General features: G+C 42.0%; 2 pseudogenes; both read right to left on the bottom strand.

The window, feature by feature from the left end:
• Positions 1-6,373: 6,373 nt before the first annotated feature.
• Positions 6,374-6,984, bottom strand: LOC139006502 (tripartite motif-containing protein 75-like; annotated as a pseudogene).
• Positions 6,985-7,504: 520 nt separating this feature from the next.
• On the bottom strand, positions 7,505-12,319 carry LOC139006503 (tripartite motif-containing protein 75-like; annotated as a pseudogene).
• Positions 12,320-19,104: the final 6,785 nt, after the last annotated feature.

Below are 19,104 nucleotides of genomic sequence, written 5' to 3' on the forward strand. Positions count from 1 at the left end.
TACAATAATCAAAGGAGTATGGCACTGGAATAAACATGTAGACCAATTGAACTGAATAGATAACTACATAATAAACCCACACAACTGGTCTTTGACAAAGGTGTCAAGAATACACAATGGAGAAAGGATAATCTCTTAAATGTTGGGAAAAACTGGAGGTCAACCTCCAAAATAATGAAATTGGATCTTCATTTCCCACACACAAAAATTAACTCAAAATAGATTTAAAAATTGAGCACAAGATCTGAAACCATGAAAGTTCTAAAAGGAAAGATAGCAAAAAACTTCTAGATATTGGTCTTTGCAATGATTTTTTGAATAGAACACCAAAAGCTCAGGCTGTCACAAAAGGTTAGATTTCCTTTTTTTTTTTTGGCCAACTAATATTCCATTGTGTAAATGTCCCACAGCTTTTTCATCTATGCCTCTACTGGTGGATACTTGGGCTGTTTCCAGATCTTGGCTATTGTAAATAACGCTGCAATGATCATAGGGGTGCATATATTCTTTCAAATTAGTGTTTCATGTTTCTTTGGATATATTCCCAGAAGTGGAATTGTGGGTCAGAAGGCAGTTCCATTTTTAATTTTTTGAGGAAATTCCATACTGTGTTCCACAGTGGCTGCACCAGTCTGCATTCCCACCAGCAGTGCACAAGGGTTCCCTTTCCCCCACTTCCTCGCCAGCACTTGTTGTTAATGGAGTCACTGATGACTAGCCATTTTGACAGGCGTGAGGTAAGAAAGTCAATTACAAAGGTGAACAAGGAAAACATGAACAATTAGTAGAATCCAATGTCCAAGAAGACTCTGAAGGCAGAGGCTATAAGATCATTGGTGGGACAGAAGGAAACTGATCGGTGAGAATGGTGCTGGCTAATAACTAAGTAGCTAGTACCCGTGGCAGAGAGAAGGCCAATAATGTGAGTAAAAGAATATCTGAGGGAGCAGATCCCAGTGAGAGGTTATGACAAGAGAAGGATGGAAGTAGAGGGAGATGAGAGCTGAGAGAGCAATCACTGAGGAGAGAAGGGTCTCCAGAGAGTCCTCAGGACAAGAAGGTGACAAAAAGACCGGAACTAAAGAGGCTAAGCACAGGGTGGTTAATAACTGGACCTACAGAGTGTTTGCTGAAAGAGTGGATGTCAGAAACAGAGAAGGCTAAAGCCAAAAGGACAAAGAAGAAGAAAGCCCCCACTGCAGCTCAACCTCCACCCTTACTATCGCAGTGATCTTGCTGTAAGAGTTACTGAGACAGAGAAGCACAAATCAGATGCTCAAACCTCTGAGAGAAGGCAGGGGAGGGTGGAGGGGAGATCAACCAAAGGACTTGTATGCACGCATATACGCATAACCAATGGACACAGACACCAGCGGGGTGAGGGCATGAACGGGAGTGGGGTGGGGGGCAATGGGGAGATAAGGACACATATGTAATACCTTAATCAATAAAGAAAAAAAATATATATATATTTATATATATATTTTAAAAATTAAAAAAAAAAAAAGAGTGACTGAGAGTTGCCCTTAGGCGAGAGCTTGTGCTGTAGGAGATGGAAGACACACGCTCCAGCTGGAACAGCACAGGCCCTGGCAGTCGTCACGTTTTTCCATGTTCCTGATGTTACCAAATCCCCTTTATCCTCATGTTGCCTTTTCTATGGTTTCTCCTACTTCATAGGTCATGCTCGATGGAAAGATACAGGAAAGCATGGAAAGAAATTCGCCACTTTTTCCAAAGAGAAAGCCCAGTCTTGGGCCATCTCTGCTATTTTAGGGCAAGCTCTCTGAGCTTGGAAACCAAGAGATTATATCACGAGTGCCTGACGCCAGAGGCTTCTTGTATGAGGCTAAGTAGAACTGGCCTTGGAGGAAGACTCTTGGGGGATTAGACGTTGATAGCCCCAACCATTAGTGTACGAGGTTAAATGGTCACCGAGGATAATGGTAAGGGGTGTGTGTGTGTGTGTGTTGCTTTATCCTTTGCATAGTGATTTTAAATACATTATTCTACAGGAAACTCACAACAATTCTGTGGTAAGGAATTCAGTTTTTGTTTGTTTTTCTCAATAAGGAATCAAAGACATAAAAAAATTAAACCACCTATTCAAAATCCAAGTCAAGTTTTGCCTCCAACGACACTTGAGATGGGAGAGGATGACTGCTTCACTTTGGTAAGGGACTCCCGTTCTGCAGACATCCTGAACTCCTGCAATACACCCTGGCCCTTACATCACTGTGCTTGGAATTTTACTGTGGAGTCCAAGGGGCTAAGAACTTTTATCCACACTAGCCCCTGCCTTGCCCAATCTGTCCCCCAAGAAGGATAATATTCTATCATTTTCTAAGAGTTTCCATTTTGATGTGTCTCTGTGTTTACATAATTGATGTTATAAAAGAGGTAAGAATACAGGAATAGAATCAATTTCTGGTAGCATCTGGGACTAAAAATTTCCTTACCAAATTGTTGTCTTTCATAAATATTAGCAAAAACTGACATTGCTTTCAGAGTGACACATGGGGAAAGAAATGCACATCACACCCCAGTGCAAACAAATTAAAAATCAATTCTTAATAATTTCCCCCAAAATCTCTTTTGGATTATCTGCTCTCTAGGGCCTCAACTTTCTAATCGTCATCCATACAATTCCTCACATTTCCGGTCCCTTTATTTCTCGGGACCTCAGATCTTCCCCTAACATGTTATATTCTTCTCATTTATTTTGCAGAGAAATTCACCTCTCCCAAGTCTTTATCCCAACCCGAGATCACAAATTCATCACATTTTGGGAGTAAGTGGGAACCCTCACTCATATACACTTGAGTGACCAGATTATTATGACCAGCCAGTTATTATGACCATCCCATCAGTACAATGAAGTGAATTAGTCATGCAAATAATAATAATAACAATAAAAACCTTGAGAGTATTTGCTTAGGAAGTTTTCAATATTCAGTATTTTTGGAAGTGTCAATGAAGTACAGATGGGGTGGTCATAACAATCTGGCCACTCAGTGTAATCCAATATTTTACAAGAACAGCATTGTTATGTATAACTATGTATTTTGGTTACTTCTGCTAAGAAGGCTTCTTTGATTTTTCTTATATAGTCTCTATTTTTTCATAAAAATTCCCTTTTACCTCTTAATAGTTATATTTTTAGAAAGATGGACCACATTATTATATAGGAAAGTTGATATATCCCCAAGGTAGGACAGTGAAAGTATATTGCTGTCCTTGCCAGCTGAGAGCAAACTGCTTCTGGTAGTTTTTGCTAGTAGGGACTGGGGGGAAAGAAAATAATTTGTCAGATCACCAGATATCAAGCAATGTGTTAATTCCCTCCAGCAACAAAACCATGACTGAAACAGCAGCTGCAATAGGCATCACTACCTGGTTACATTTACAATGATTTACTGTCATTCTCCAAGATTCATCTTTTTTCTGTACAAGTCAAATACTTAGGTGAGCTGGATGGGTATTTGTTAGAAATCACCGCCCAGTTTCTTTCAAGTTATTGAGGGTGGCGCTAATCTCTGCAAGAATGTGGAAAGCTCTTGGCTAACTATTGCCATTGGAAGAGGCATTCTAGTAGCTTCCACTTGTTCTTTCCCATCAAACAAGCTCTCACTCCAATGGTCATGGAACCAATGTGGGGATTCTGCCAGTTGTTGAGTATATCTATTCCAATTACACATTTCAGAACTGGGGCACTGATCACATATGTGATTGGTTCAAGAACCCACTGGACTCACTGTGAGGCCTACCTAAGCCAGAACCCCATCGTGGGAGCACAATAATATTCTTGGTCTCCTAAATCAGCGTCAGTTCAGAGCCAGTGCCCAATAACTCCACCGAAGTCTGATTATTTTCCTTTCCTCAGTACACAGCTACCCAGGCAAATGGTTATAGGTCTCTTTGAAGAAAAGTGGGGAAAAATTAACTACACAAACTTTTTCACTTTAGCAGAGTCCTTCTGTAACGGGCTTGCCTCCTGCCACAACTCTTAATTAAAGTGATTCCTGGTTTGTAAACTGGCTCAAGTCTGGAATTGATTGAGGGGACATGGCCCTCTGCTTTTAGGATTTGAGTTAGACTTCTGTTAACTTGCCCTAAAACTCTCCTAAGGGAGGGCATTACAAGATTCTTAAAAAACAAAAGTTAACCTCCTCAGGCAGAAACAGAAGGGCTACTTCTCCTGGCAAAAAGGGCTCATTAGAATGTAGGGTTCTCTGTCCACAGCTGGATTGGAATATTCCCATATTCTCTATTCTAGTTTTTAAGATCTCATTCCTTCTCAGTCAGGCCCTCACTTTAACAACAGACATCCTGTAATGTGGGGAATCCAGGACATCCCTCTTCTCAGCCCCTCACAACGCAACTAACAGGGATTTAATCTCTAGACCCAATTCTCTGGAAATGTTCTAGATATTTCTAGGGACTTGCCTAGCTTGTCCCTAAACACACTAACAAAAATAAGTAGCGTAATAAGTCTGAAAAGAACACCCAATTGATAGACCTAGAGAGCTTTCGCCCTTGCAGAGAGGTGTTGCAATAGTGCCCTCTTTTGGACATTCTGAGAACAGCACCCTAGTAATGGATTAGTTGAAGTAGCCCCCTCTCGTGGACCTTTTGAAAATAACACTCTTGTAAGGAATTCTGTGATTCTGAAAAGAAAACCCAATTGACAGTCCTAGAGGGTTCTTGCCCTGTGGGGTGGTGTTGCAATAGTACACTCTTTTTGTTGTTGTTGTTGTTATTGTTGTTGCTTGTTTGTTTGTTTGTTTTTAATATATTTTTATTGATTTCAGAGAAAAAGGGAGAGGGAGAGAGAGATTGAAACATCCATGATGAAAATCATTGATCGACTGCCTCCTGCACGCCCCTACTGGGGATAAAGCCTGCAACCCAGGTATGTCCCCTTGACTAGAATTGAACACGGAATCCTTCAGTCCCCAGGCCACTGCTCTCTCCACTGAGCCAAACCAGCCAGGACAATAGTACACTCTTGTGGACATTCTGAGAACAGCAACCTAGCAAGGGATTAGTTGCAATGGTGCCCTCTTGTGGTCATTCTCAGAACAGCATCCTAGTAAGGAATTCTGAGTGAAAATAAACCTCAATTGATAGACCTAACGGGAAATTTCTGGAGGATGAGGCCCAGAAATCAGGATTTTTAAAAAAATTCCCAGGTGATTCTAATGTGCAGCCAAGGTTGAGAACCATTGCTCTAGTGGTCTAGCCAGTGGCCGGCAAACTGCGGCTCACGAGCCACATGCGGCTCTTTGGCCCCTTGAGTGTGGCTCTTCCACAAAATACCACGTGTGGGCGCACACGTACAGTGCGATTGAAACTTCGTGGCCCATGTGCAGAAGTCAGTATTTTGTGGAAGAGCCACACTCAAGGGGCCAAAGAGCTGCATGTGGCTCGAAAGCCACAGTTTGGCGAGCCGCAGTTTGCTGACCACTTGCTCTAGGCTCTTCTGAGATACTGAGAGGCAACTATTAACATCAATAACTGACTTTACTCACTATAGCTTACTAATGGGGAAGGAGTCTGAGTTTTATAGGATCCTCTGAGTGACGACCACTCAGTTGTAATGTGTTTTTTTTAGATGGATTAATTCTTATGTATTTTAAAATTCAATTTGGACCTAGTCAGTCAGTTTATAAGGTTTATGGGAAGAACTTCGGTTTACAGAGGAAAAGGTGTAGTGGATGTTAGGATTCTCGGGTTCTAATGTGTCAGCTAGGTGACCACCAACACTCTTTTTAAACACAATAATGAACATTGCAAACTATAAAAGAAAATGAAAACAAGTACTGGAACTACCCAAACTGAAGAACCACAAAAGCAATTTAAATGTTAAGCAAGCTATTCATCAGGCAAACACTGTGCTAGCACCATCTATACAAAAACTACTAAGACAGACCCTGGTTTATTTACAGAGGACTAGGATTTTTGCCCTCTGGGCTCAGTGAAATAAGGGCAGGGATCCCGAAGGTACCAGGTCAGAGAATTCCCTGCAGGGGAAGGGCTTTAGGAACTCCAGGCAAATTCAGGAGTAAAGAAGCTAAGGAAACAGCTGTAGAAGATCCCAAGCACTGGGTAGAGCTGGAACCAAAGGAGTGCAGGGGGACCTGGGAGAAGAGGTGGGCAATCCTCAGGTCTTGTCCTGTGTTGCTGAAACAAATGAAACTCTCTTCCTGACTCATGTGTTTAACAGGACCACCCGTGTTTACCAAACATTTCTTCCTTTCACCTTCCAGTGAAGGGGGATTAGAATTACTCTCATATTAATATGATACCCACTGTTGTATTAATTCCATTAAAATATATATATATTAAACTGGTCCAGCCTCTTAGAAAGTTTTCATTCACAGTCTGTTTCTATAGAGATTCTAAGAGGTTTTGAATGAAATCCTACATAGGAATAAGGACTGGGAGTTCGATTAAAAATGTCAGGGAAGGTATAGATGTGAGATTTGTCAATCATGTTATAAAATGAGATCTCCCCCAGCCCATAGTCCAGGAAAATGCCGATGCCTCAGGGCTTCACTTCTGACCAGAGAGGGATGATGCCAGCTCCCAGGGCATTGTAGCCATCCCCTGCCGCCTAATCCGCCAGCATCCTTGACAGGGCGACAGGCTCCTCCTCGACGTCATGGGCAGAGAATCTTTGCAAACCCCAACAGCCCATTGGGGATTGTCTCTCACTTCTACCTCCCAGAAATGCCTGCTGGAGTGAAAGTATGGAAAGCCCAGGACAACTGTGTTGACTGTAAATCTTTTAGGAAAATCAGAAATGTCTTGCCTTCTCTTTGTATATCACACACATTTTTTATCCTCTGAGACAGTCAGGTTAGGGTGTGTCATTTCAGGGTCTAGAATTAAATCTACTCTAAACATCTTTGTAATTTTCTGCAAAGCAGAATACTGGACAGGAAAATGGCAGCTTTCCCTCTGTAACAGGACTGAAAACATTGACGGGCTGACCCCCTCAGAGTTCTTGTAGAAACTTTTGATTTGTAACAGCAATTCCACTTCTGTCAACTGTTGGGTGTTTCCTTCCCACGTCCCGCGTGGGTCAGGGTTCAGGAACTGGATGAATATGAAAAGACAAGAGATAATTTGGAAATATTGGGGGACCAGGCGAGTAAGTCCAACTCAAGGGGAAGGACTCCCTCCCGTGCTCAGGCCTCACCAAGCTTTTATTGATCTGGGATGCACCCATAGCATAGCCCTTAGGCAGGCGACCCCTGGCAACAGACAGACTAGCCCATCAGCAAGGATTTACATAATAATAAATGGGAGAGTCGTTTCAGCTACCACTGTCTGGACAAACAGAGGTGGTGCCTAGCTCCGACCTTTGCTAAGGCTTCAAAGGCACAAAGGCACCCAGCCTTGGGGGGGGGGGGGGGGGTGTTTCTCTGTCTACGCTTATCAGATAGTGAAGGCAATAAACAGTTTCCCACAGTCAACACAGTACACTCTACTACCTTACTTAGTAGGACTTTGAGTGTCCTACTAAGTGCTTTGAAAATGCAGTTATATTAGCGCTGAGTTCCTTTGCAACAGCCTTTTCTTCATCAGCTGATCTCGAAAGAACTGCTTCTTGATCACATTCTAAAAACTGCGTCAGGTGCTCAAATTCAGAGAGTAATTCCAGCCTTTGGTTTTCTGCCTTCTCTCTCAGTTCGAAGCATTTTTTGCTTTAAATGCTTATCAATTTCTGAACGTCTGCCACCTGCTTCTTCATGAGCTCATTGTAAGCGCTGAGCCTTTGCCTGTGATAAGAGACAGCCTCCTCCATGGGCCTCACTTGGTGGCCCTGGTAGTCAGGAGGCTGAGTGCACCAGGGACACAACAGCTCTAGGTCCACCTCACAGAAGAGGGTTAGGACCCGGCTGTGCCTCTCGCACAAGCGCCTCTTCCTGCCTCTTTTTCTTGCCCCTGGTGGTCTGGAGGAGCTTGGCCATGTCAACCATCCCTGGGTGTTGCTCCTCAAGCACCTCTCTTTTTTTAAATTTCTTTATTGATTAAGGTATTACATATGTGTCCTTATCCCCCCACTACCCCCGCCCAACACCCCCTCCACTCATGCCCTCACCCCCCTGTTGTCTGTGTCCATTGGTTAGGCTTATATGCATGCATACAAGTCCTTTGGTTGATATCTCTCCTTACCCCCACCCTCCCCTACCTCCCCTCTGAGGTTTGACGGTCTGATCAATGCTTCTCTGGATCTATTTCTGTTCATCAGTTTATGTTGTTCATTATATTCCATAAATGAGTGAGATCATGTGATTTCAAACACCTCTCTTGGCATGAGTGACGGCACAAAGGAAGGGAACCTGTCCTGTAGATCAGCCCAGGACTACCGGATGCAGGAGCGACAGAAGTGGTGCCCATCTTCGATGGTGACAGGGTCTCTCAGGGCATCCAGACAGATGGGATAGATGATTTCTACCAGGAGTCCTGCCAGAGCTGCTTCAACCGCCACTGGGCCCTGGATGAAGGCCTGGACTGAGGTGGGTTTCTTCGGGAAGCTGGGCTCTGCGGTGAGGAGTGGATGCACCGGAAATCTCCGTCCTCACTTTGCTGTGGCCTATGAGTCCTGGGAATCCCTGACCTTTTCATTTCAGCTGCCAAGAGAAGCCCTTGCCCCAACCTGCAGCCAGTCACAGCCCCGCTGGACAACCGCCCCTCCAGATTTGGACAATCAGAGAAAACGAGGCCAACTAAGCAGCTTTCTTGGTCAGAAAAACAGTTGTTTCCTCAAGATGGTACAGAAGTCTCACTTCTCTGACCGCAGTTGAGACTCAAATCTTTGTGAAATTCAGGTTGAGGTCTTGGCTGCAAATTCTTTCCTTGCCAGAACCCAAGTACCAAGGATGCTGAACCCAGGTTTGGTCTGAGCCCACCCGTCAGACACCTGGAGCAGGGGGGCTCCGGGACAGATCCTCTCTCGTAATGCAATTTTTTTGTTAGAAAGTTATCGAGGAGACTTAACTATTAGATAACTAATGGAAAAAATAATAAGTAAAAAAATGTAAGGTTTTGAAGGAATTTTTTATTAGATTTTAAGAAAGTATTTTTCCCAATTTTGGTAATAATCAGAAATACTCATTGTTAATTCTATGTAATAACTTAAGTATGCAATCCCTCCAAAAGACAAGCAAATATATCAGTCCCTTAGTAAGTTTAACAAAATTTACAATAGTTTCAAAATCCAAATTGAGGATTTACTGAGATTTAGAGAGGGGTGATTCTGGGTTTCCAAAGTATGGATGTGTTGCAAAAATACAGCTCATTTGTCCCTAGTCAGATCGTCATTTGTTCATCCTCATAATTCCTCTGATTTCTAACTAGCCCAATTAAAGTTAAATTAGCCTAAAGTTTTGAAGGGGGAAAAAAAGATAAGCATTGAAAATGTGTATCTAGTCTTAATACATCTCATTTATCACTGTTTTCATTAAGCATAGAATTATACATCGCCACCCTAAATATAAAAGTAAATTATAAAACTCACACACAGGCTGTGGTAATGAGGCTTTGTAGTAGGAACAGCGGTGACAGAACCAGGACTGAGAACTGAGCTACACTAGCTGGAGGAGGGTGGGGGGAAGTGTGGGACAAATGATCAAGGCACTACAAAGTTCACTTGGACACTAAAGGTTGGATACTTTTGTGGAAAATAATTGGTTACAGAGATATAAATTAGAAATTCATTTTATCAGGATGGTTGGAAAAGTTTAAGTGAATAGTATCTCAGATGGAAATTGAACAAATAGAAAATAACAGTGCAAAATAGTCACGCATTTGCTTTAAACAACTCATTCTGTGGGGTCCCAAACTCAAATACTAAAAAAAAAAAGAAATCAGCATTTAAATAAGCACTTACTATTAGCTGAGCATAGTTCTAACTGCTTTAAAAATAATGAATATATTTGGACCTCATCAAAAAACTATGGGACACTGTTATTATTACCATTTTAAAGATAAAGAACATTATTCTTCTGGAGAATTTGAGTAAATTTTACAAGTTCTCACATCTAGTAAGTGGCAGAGCTGGATTTGAACTCTGGCAATGTGGTTTCAGAGCCCATGCTTAATGTTCAGTTAAATTGCACCTAAGAGCCAGATAATAAAGTTAGTTGAGTGAAGATTAGAGTTCTAGATACGATGGTGAACTTGGGCAGACATTCAAAATCAGCATTGTTGCTTTCTGTTGGAAGCTACTGTGTAGCAAAAACTCATAATCATATATCAAATACCCTGGTTGAACATAGTGCATAGTCTTTCTTGGACCAGCACTATAGCAACTTCATCACGTGTATCACCGAGGTGTCTTAGCCCACGATATTAATGATAGAAATCATTAACAATTATTTTAGTTCTGAAGGAACCATTGTGTTTTGATTGACTATGTGTCAATCAAATAAAAATTTGTCTGTGACCTAATATATTTCAAAGCAGAAAAAGTCATGTGAGAAATACACTTTTGGGTGTTAGGAAAATAAATTACACACCCCCTTACGGAATTGATATGCTTCATGATTTTAATAGTGGGGGCTATGTAAGTAACCATGTTTTCCTTTCGGTTCTGGCTACCAGAAATCTCAAGGTCGAACTCAATGTGTAATCATCGCACATCTCTTTAGCTTTATGGCACTATATGAAGCTGCCTCCTTCTCTTTGTTCCTGATAATAAATATGTCTTGAATTAAGCATTTCTCTAAGTGTATGTTTTTGTAAGTTGACTCAAAAACTTTTAAAATAGGTTTTAGTAGAAACAAATGTGGTTTTTGTTGGTTTTGTTTTGTTTTTAAGGCCCCTGCCAAATATCTGTTCTATTGGCAGCTCTCTGGATTTGGAGTCATACCAAAGTATCTTTTAGAATGTTTCTGGGGTCAGTTTGCTGAATGTGAAGAGCCTTGTTTTACACTTATTACTCTCCTGAGGAATTGTATATTTTGTGTCTCCTGTAGCACTAAGCACAATGTCATGAACACAGTAGGCATTCAACTGGATAAATTAATAAGTAAGTGAGTGAAGTTAATATCCTCATTATCAAGGTGCTTGGAAACACCAGTCAAACCTCTAAAACTGTCCTTTATTTAGGATCCAGATGATAATTCTATGAGTTAAGAGAATTCAGTTTTATGTCATGTTTTCTATCACAAGAATTCTGGGAGTTCATATAAATAATTGGTCTAAGAATTGGGCCAATCATCAATTTATTTTTTCTTAGGTTCAAATCTACCCTTCATTGCCTGCTCTGTTACAATGACTAAATGGACTAACTAGTCTCCTTTGCCAGCTGACACAACATTAAGTTCTGTCAGTTGAGGGGACTAGAAAAACTCTCAGAAAGAAAGGAGTTTCTCTTCCTGATTCCGGTGACAGCAATCATATTTTGGCTACCTAAGGGCACAGTGTACCGTGTGCCCTTGCACCTGCTTGGTATCTTAGCCTGATTACGATTCCCAGGCTCAGAGTCTGTGGGCATCCCGATTAGGCTTATGCCAGGGCGGCCTTGGACATTCTGGTGCATTGGTAACAAGGCCTCTGTGCTTTCTTTGGCCTTGACCATCCTGGGACCCTGGTGTGGTTCCCATGTAAGTCTAGTGCCTTCCCAACTGCAGCACCTTCCTGTGGACACCTTCCCCGGCACTCGAGGGAAGACTTGTTGACCTGGCACCTCAGCTCACATCTCCATTATCTTCTGAGCCATGCTTGTGTCCTCTATCCTAAGGTCAGGATTTCAGTCCAGAGTTTAGTACTGGGAGGCCTCTCTCTTCAGTGTTTTGTCTCAGCTTGAGGGGTAGTGGCTACTCCTGTGTCTGATATCCCCATATTTTTTAGAGTTTTCTTTACTTCCTTTTAACCAATGCCCCCATTACTCCAACCCTCCATTAATAGTTTTTGTATTAAGACTTCCCAGTTCAAATTATTGTGGGTTTTAGTCTCCTGATTAGACCCCGATTGATAGAGGAATAGAGTAAAATCAACTGGAATGTTACTGAATCTATTGTTCTCATCTCTAATGCCACTAGAATCCCCCTGTGACTCATAAACTTTCTAAGTAGTGGAATCCTATTTGGACACAAGTCTCCTGTGGGATACCAATAGGTATAACACTAAAAAAGAAGAGGTATTTTGATTTAAGAGGGGCAGATCGAGAGATGACCATGTATAGCTCCTTCTCATCCGTCACTCCCTCTTTCCTCCCAAGGTGGTCTTGAAACACCTCTCTGGAACACAAAAGGGTCTCGGGACACAGTCTTAGTTGGTTAGGGCCGCCATACAAAATACCCATGCTGAGTGCCTTATAAAAGACAGAAACTCATTTCACACAGTTCCAGAGGAAGTCTGAGATCAGGCTGCCAGCATGGTCAGCAGAGGCCCTCTTCCAGGTCGCAGAATTCTGCTTTTGTCCTTAACATGGTGGAAGGAGTGAGGGAGCTCTGTGCAGTCTCTTCTATAAGACACTAATTCCATTTATGAGGGCTCCACCCTCATGACTGAGTCGCCTCCCCCCAATCCCACCTCCTGGTATTATCACATTGGGTATTAGGATTTTCACATAAGTTTGGGGGCACGTGTACATTCAGACCATAGCACACAGTTGAGAAACAGAACTCTGTATCTGTCTTATGTGCGATAAAGTGAGGAATCTCCCACCAAGTTTTACAAATTATAACCACATAAGGGCACAGTGTACCGTGTGTCCTTGCACTGCATAGTCATTATAACCAGTGTGCACTGGACAAAAGAATATCCACTTCTGGTTTTATTCAAGAAGTAAAATGATGCCCTTTTATCTAATCCTGGAACAGGATATAATAGAAGAAATATGGGAATTGCAGAAGGATATGGTTTATTTCTATTGAACCAGAGGGTTGACTCATAATGAGTGGGGATTAGGGGGTGGCATGGGTGGGATCTTTACGGGAAGACAGTTCAGTAATGAAGACAGGAATGTGTGGTGTCACTTCTTGTAACGAAGATTCACAAATGCCATGGCCACTCTTGAAAATCCCTCTTCTTACTGGGACAGGAGGGGAAACACCAAGCGCGGCTGCTTCTCCTTTCACAGGTGCCTGTCACTCAATAGGAACACGTTCTCAGACGAATCCTCAGTCAGACAAGTTCTCACCTCACATCTATACATTTACATAATACTACCCAGTCTTTGATTCAGAGAATGGTTGAATACAAGTTACACTGTAGAATTAATGTCAGAGGACTGTACCCTGCCAAGCCAATCAATATTCTGAAGTACTAACATGGGGTAAAACTAGTTATCTTCACAATTATTTGCTTTCCTGACATCAACATGAAATAAAACCCAATTTTCAAAATGGGAATGGAGAAGGCTAAGGATGTAGTGACCATATAGTACAGACTGGGTGTTCTGGAAGAACTTCATGGAAGGAGGAAAACATAAAATGAGTAAAGAATATCACAAAAATGTGAGCATTCTCCTGAGCCTTCCATGGAATTGTTACATTCTGGAAACAAGATATTACTAGGTTACATTTATTTTGTTAGCAGGCTTATGTTTTTACTGTAAAATGCATTCATCCACAAATACAAATAAAAAGGAAAAAACACTTCTCCCAAGCTCTTAGCACAAAGAGAACTATAATAAGAGAGGTTATATCATTTCCAGGTTATTCATTGATTATTTCCAACTTTGGATCCCACATTTAAAAGGTTAACAGTTTTCTGAGTACAGGTAAAATTAAAACGAATGAGTTTTAAATTGTGGAACACAGAAATCCAAACTGTCATTTGAGTTTGAGTTTAGAATATGATTAAACAGAGTTGACAAATTCAAGCTTTCACAAAGGTCAGGAGGTCATGTGAGCAAAGAAGATGTAGTAACAAACTGAAGAACGTATATCCCTTACCAGTGGTTGCACATAGAATTTACTATGACTTAATATCCATTCAGAGATTATGATGGAATTGGTCGCAAGTGAAAACCAAGACACATCATAATTAAAATGCCAAGGGTTAAAGACAAAGAGAGAATCTTAAAAGCAGCAAGAGAAGAGCAGTTAGTTACCTACAAGGGAGCACCTATTCAACTCTCAACAGAAACTTTGCAGGCCAGAAGGAAGTGGCAAGAAATATTCAAAGTGATGAATAGCAAAGGCCTACAACCAAGATTAGTCTACCCAGCAAAGCTCTCATTTAGAATTGAGGGACAGATAAAGAGCTTCGCAGACAAGAAAAAGCTAAAGGAGTTCACCACCACCAACCAGTAATGTAAGAAATGGTGGGGGGTAAGGAAGGCTGGGGGAAAGTCAAGGGGGGAAAAAAAGGATACAAATGTACTACTCGTTGTAATATTTTAAGCAATTAAAAAAAAGTTTAAAAAAAAGAAGAGGAAGAAGAAGATGGAGAAGATGAAGAAGAAGAAGAAGAAGATGATGATGATGAAGAAGAAGAGGAAGGGGAGGAGGAGGAGGAGAAGGGGAAGGAGGAGAGGGAGGAAGAGGAGGAGAAGAAGAAAATTATGAACAATAAAATATCAATAAATACATATCTATAGCAATTGAATCTAAGAATCAAAATAAATGAACAAGAAATCTAATGAACAAAATAAATTGATGAATAAAATAGAATCAGAGGCATGGAAACATGTAACAGACTGACAAATCTTAGAGGGAAGGGGATTGGGAGGGGCAGTAAGAGATTAACCAAAGATTTTATGTGCATATATGCATTACCTATGGACACAAACAGTAGGGTGGTGAAGGCCTGGGGCAGGCGGAACCAGGTGGAGGGGGGCAATGGGGAAAGAAAAGGGGGACATCTGTAATACTCTCAAGAATAAAGATTTTTTAAAAATAAAATGCCACATGTAACAAAAAGATATTACTATGCAGCAAAGAATTACATTAGTCTATGTCCACTGAGAAAGAAAGAAAAAAAATAGCTGAAAGAGTATAATGTGGGATTTGGAGAAAAAATAATTTCATGCTCAATGTATTTCAAAACTTTGACAATTTTTTTTTTAGGTTTTGGATTAAATACCACATTCTTGACCTCAAACTTTTTTTCTTTTGGAAAAGAGGAAGATGAAAGAAAAACCCTGTTCCCAAAACCTTCTCTCTTCTTCAAGGCCTACCATTGCCTGGACCATCTTAACTCTTTCAAATGATTCACCATTCTCCTCTATGTAAACTAGACACTCACTTTTCTGTTAATTAAAAAGAGATAGAGGCATAATTATTCCAAAAGGAACGGGTTGTGGTCTTCGCCTCAGTCTGGATTAGAAGAGTAGTTGTTTCAGAGAAGGTGAGAAATTGTGACCCATGAACAGGTGGTAGAAGTACTTTCTCCTTCAGGAAAATGAGATAGAAAAGGAACTGCAGCACTACATGAGGGCCCACTTCAGTGAAACAGCCCTATCTCGTCCCTCCGGGATATATAGTAGTGCCTGAATTGGGGGGGGGGGGGGGGGGGGGCAAGGGGGGCACTAAGATATTAATGGAAACAGCTTCTGGGAAAGAAAAGACCTTCATCTGCAATAGCATTAGCCTAAGGTCAAGGTGTGAAGAAACACAGGGTGATGAAAATAGCAATGACAACAAAAGTGCTGGCTACTTTCTCATGAAAGATCCACAAATCTATGTCTGCCTTGCTTTGGTTTCACTTCCGTCTTCACTGAACCCAGAGTTTGAATTGTCTATTCCTTTGGTTAACCAAGTGGTGCAGTCAGAACAGTTATGTCACACGTGAAGGTCACCTGGAACATCTGAGCAGAGTGATGTGTTGAATTGGCTCTGGAACTGGACAGCCCTTGATGTGTCTGAACCTGCTTGTCCACTTGCCCAGGCTGGGGAAGTCGTATGTGGGACTAGAAGCAGTGACAGTGATACTGAAGCCAGTTTCAGGAAGAGGTGGTCCTTTAGATCTGTATGAAAACTGGTCGTCGCAAAAAAAGGTAAAGAAAGAATATGACCCTGATAAGGTATCTAGGTGTAGTTGTTGACCTCCGCCAGCCACCAGTAATTTAAGTAGAAGCAATAGCATATAGTCAGTAAACTGCGGCTCTTTGGCCCCTTGAGTGTGGCTCTTCCTAAGCCTTAGGAGTACCCTAATTAAGTTAATAACAATGAACCTACCTATATAGTTTAAGTTTAAAAAAATTGGCTCTCAAAAGAAATTTCAATCTTTGTACTGTTGATATTTGGCTCTGTTGACTAATGAGTTTGCCGACCATTGAATAGGGCATAGAAAAGTGAAAGAATGTGAACATTTAAAAAAAATGCAAAATACAGTGTGGAAAAGGAAGAAGAGAGATAAACAGGATAATGTATTTTTACATTTGAATTGCCAAGGGTCATTCTAAGAAGCTTAATTTTGATTTGGAGGTAATAGAATTTTAAAAAATTAAGCAATGATGCTTATAAATAGATTTGTATTCTAGAAGGAAACAATTCTGACAGTAATGTGAAAGTTGGATTGAAAGAGATGGTAGAGATTGGAATGGAGGTAAAGTAATTGCTAAGAAGCTAGCATAAATGCCTGGTTAAAAGATAACAAGGGATTACAATATTCAGTAAAATTACAATGGGATAAAAGGATACCCATTGAAGAGCTATTTATGTATAATTCTGATAAATCTTATTTAAGGGTAAAAACTTGGAACAAGTTGAATATGAGATCCCAGTTTCTGATTTGAATGTCTTATAACAGTTGAGAACAGGCTTTCAAAACTCAAATTTATCTATAAAGTTAGACATCGGTGGAGAAAAAATAAATCAGTAAATGAAGAATCAAAACTTTGTACTAGTCGCTGAGCAACATTAAATAATTAACTCATTTATTCTCAATTTATTTTCCTCATTTATAAAATACAATGGTTGAAACAGGGCCTTCCACCTCTAATATCATGGCTCTGTTTACTTATATGTAGCAACTTTGTATATATATACTAGAGGCCCTGGAGGTCCCTCAGCCTGGCCTGTGCCCTCTCACAGTCTGGGACCCTTTGGGAAATGACCACCTGCTGGCTTAGGCCTAATCTCCAGGGGATCGGGCCTAAGCTGGCAGTCAGACATCCCTCTGGCAGCCTGGGAGCCCTCGGGGGATGTCCACTTGCCAGCAGGGAGCAGGTCTAAGCTGCAGTCAGACATCCTTAGTGCTGCTGAGGAGGCGGGAGAGGCTCCCACCATCACCACTGTACTGGCAGCCAGCAGCCTGGCTTGTGACTGAGCAGAGCTCCCCCTGTGGGAGTGCACTGACCACCAGGGGGCTGCTCCTGCATTGAGCGTCTGCCCCCTGGTGGTCAGTGTGTGTCATAGTGACCAGTCATTCCCAGTCGTTCTCTGTTAGGGACAATTTGCATATTACCCTTTTATTATATAGGATAGAGGCCTGGTGCATGGGCGGGGGCCGGCTGATTTGCCCTGAAGGGTGTCCCGGATCAGGGTGGGGGTCCTGCTGGGGTGCCTGGCCAGTCTGGGTGAGGGGCTGATGGCTGTTTGCAGGCTGGCCATGGCCTTCAGCCACCCAAGCTCCCAGTGGAGGCTGGCTGGAGGCAGGTATCTGGGATTTATTTATCTTCTATAATTGAAACTTTGTTGCCTTGAGTGGAGGCCACAGCTGGCCCCAGCAGGTGAGAAGCTTGGCTTCCTCCATCGCTGGGGCAACCAAGCCTCCTGCTTGCTCCAGCTCTGTGGCTGCCAGCCGCCATCTTTGCTGGGTTAATTTGCATATAGTCACTCTGATTGGCTGGTGGGCGTGGCTTGGGCATAGTGATGGTGTGGTCAATTTGCATGTTTCTCTTTTATTAGATATATATCTATAAAAATAAGTAATATGCAAATTAGGCCAGGATGCCATAGTGGTCACGACCAGTTCAGGAGGAGTGGCAGGGTGCTGCCCCAAGCCTAAGAGAACAACATGCAGGCATGGCCCAGACCCTGAAAGAACTACACACAGGGGGGAGGCCCGACCCCAGCAGCCCCAGAGTGGAGGCACGGGGTTGTGCCCAAGCTGCCGCTGCCACTGGGCCCCTGAGCAAAGGCAGGGGCGTGCCCAGCAGGAGCAGGCCTAAGCAGTCAGTAGGACATCTCCTGAGGGCTCCCAGAGTGTGAGAGGGGGCAGGCTGGGCTGAGGCCCTCCCCCCAGTACACAAATTTTGTGCACCGGGCCTCTAGTTGTTATAAAATTTTATTTCTCCAAAGGTAGGTTGTTCTACTCTAGCATTTCCTTTTGAAAGACATGGCAGGAATAGCGTGAAGTGGGCATAGAAAAGAACTAGAAGTCAAGAAAAAAATAAAAGTGATAACACACAGGAGAAATAGGAAAAGTGCTGTAATTATGCAAGTCCCTTGCAAGAGAGTGAAGTTCCTCTTACTGGAAGTGAAGTGTACCCCTGACTGAGTCAGCAGGGACATTGAATAAATTTCAGCTCAGAAGCTTATATAACTGAGCAGTTAGGTTTACTGTCTTAGACGTCTGCTATCTCCTTGAGAAGAGCTGGAAAAGCTGCCTCTTCAGCCTGGATCTCAGAATAACAAGTACGGCCAGACCGGCAGCCTGAGACAGCCGTGTGGTTGCCAGCTTCTAGCAAACAGCTCTCAGCCAATGCAGCACAGACAAGTGAGTGAGCCAGGGTTTGGGGTATGGTTTGTAATTAGTGTTAATGTGGCCATGGCTACCTGGTAACAAAGTTTATGGTTTTAAAATGGCATTTAGACTTTTGGATTAATTTGTACTAGAGATAAAGGCTTGATGGAAAGAATCTATCCACAGGTTTCCCCAATCTCTCCTCTCTCTCTCTCTCTCTCTCTCTCTCTCTCTCTCTTTCTCTCTCTCTCTCTCTCTCTCTCTTTCTCTCATCACACACACACATACACACACACACACACACATACACACACACACACATACCTGCTTGCCTCCTAAAATAATTATTTTGGAGATGTGAAATAATATTCATACATTAAAAACTTCAAAATACAAAATTAGAGAGAACTCTATTCCTTAGAGGCCAGCTTTTTGAAAAATACCAACCCATTACTCTCTGTTTGTTTCTCAAGGAGATGACTTTGAAATATAGGCTGCCATCCTTGTATT

The sequence above is a fragment of the Myotis yumanensis genome, unplaced genomic scaffold (assembly GCF_028538775.1).
Source record: "Myotis yumanensis isolate MYYU_CA2020_CCGP unplaced genomic scaffold, mMyoYum1.0.hap1 SCAF_3, whole genome shotgun sequence".
Taxonomy (NCBI): Eukaryota; Metazoa; Chordata; class Mammalia; order Chiroptera; family Vespertilionidae; genus Myotis; species Myotis yumanensis.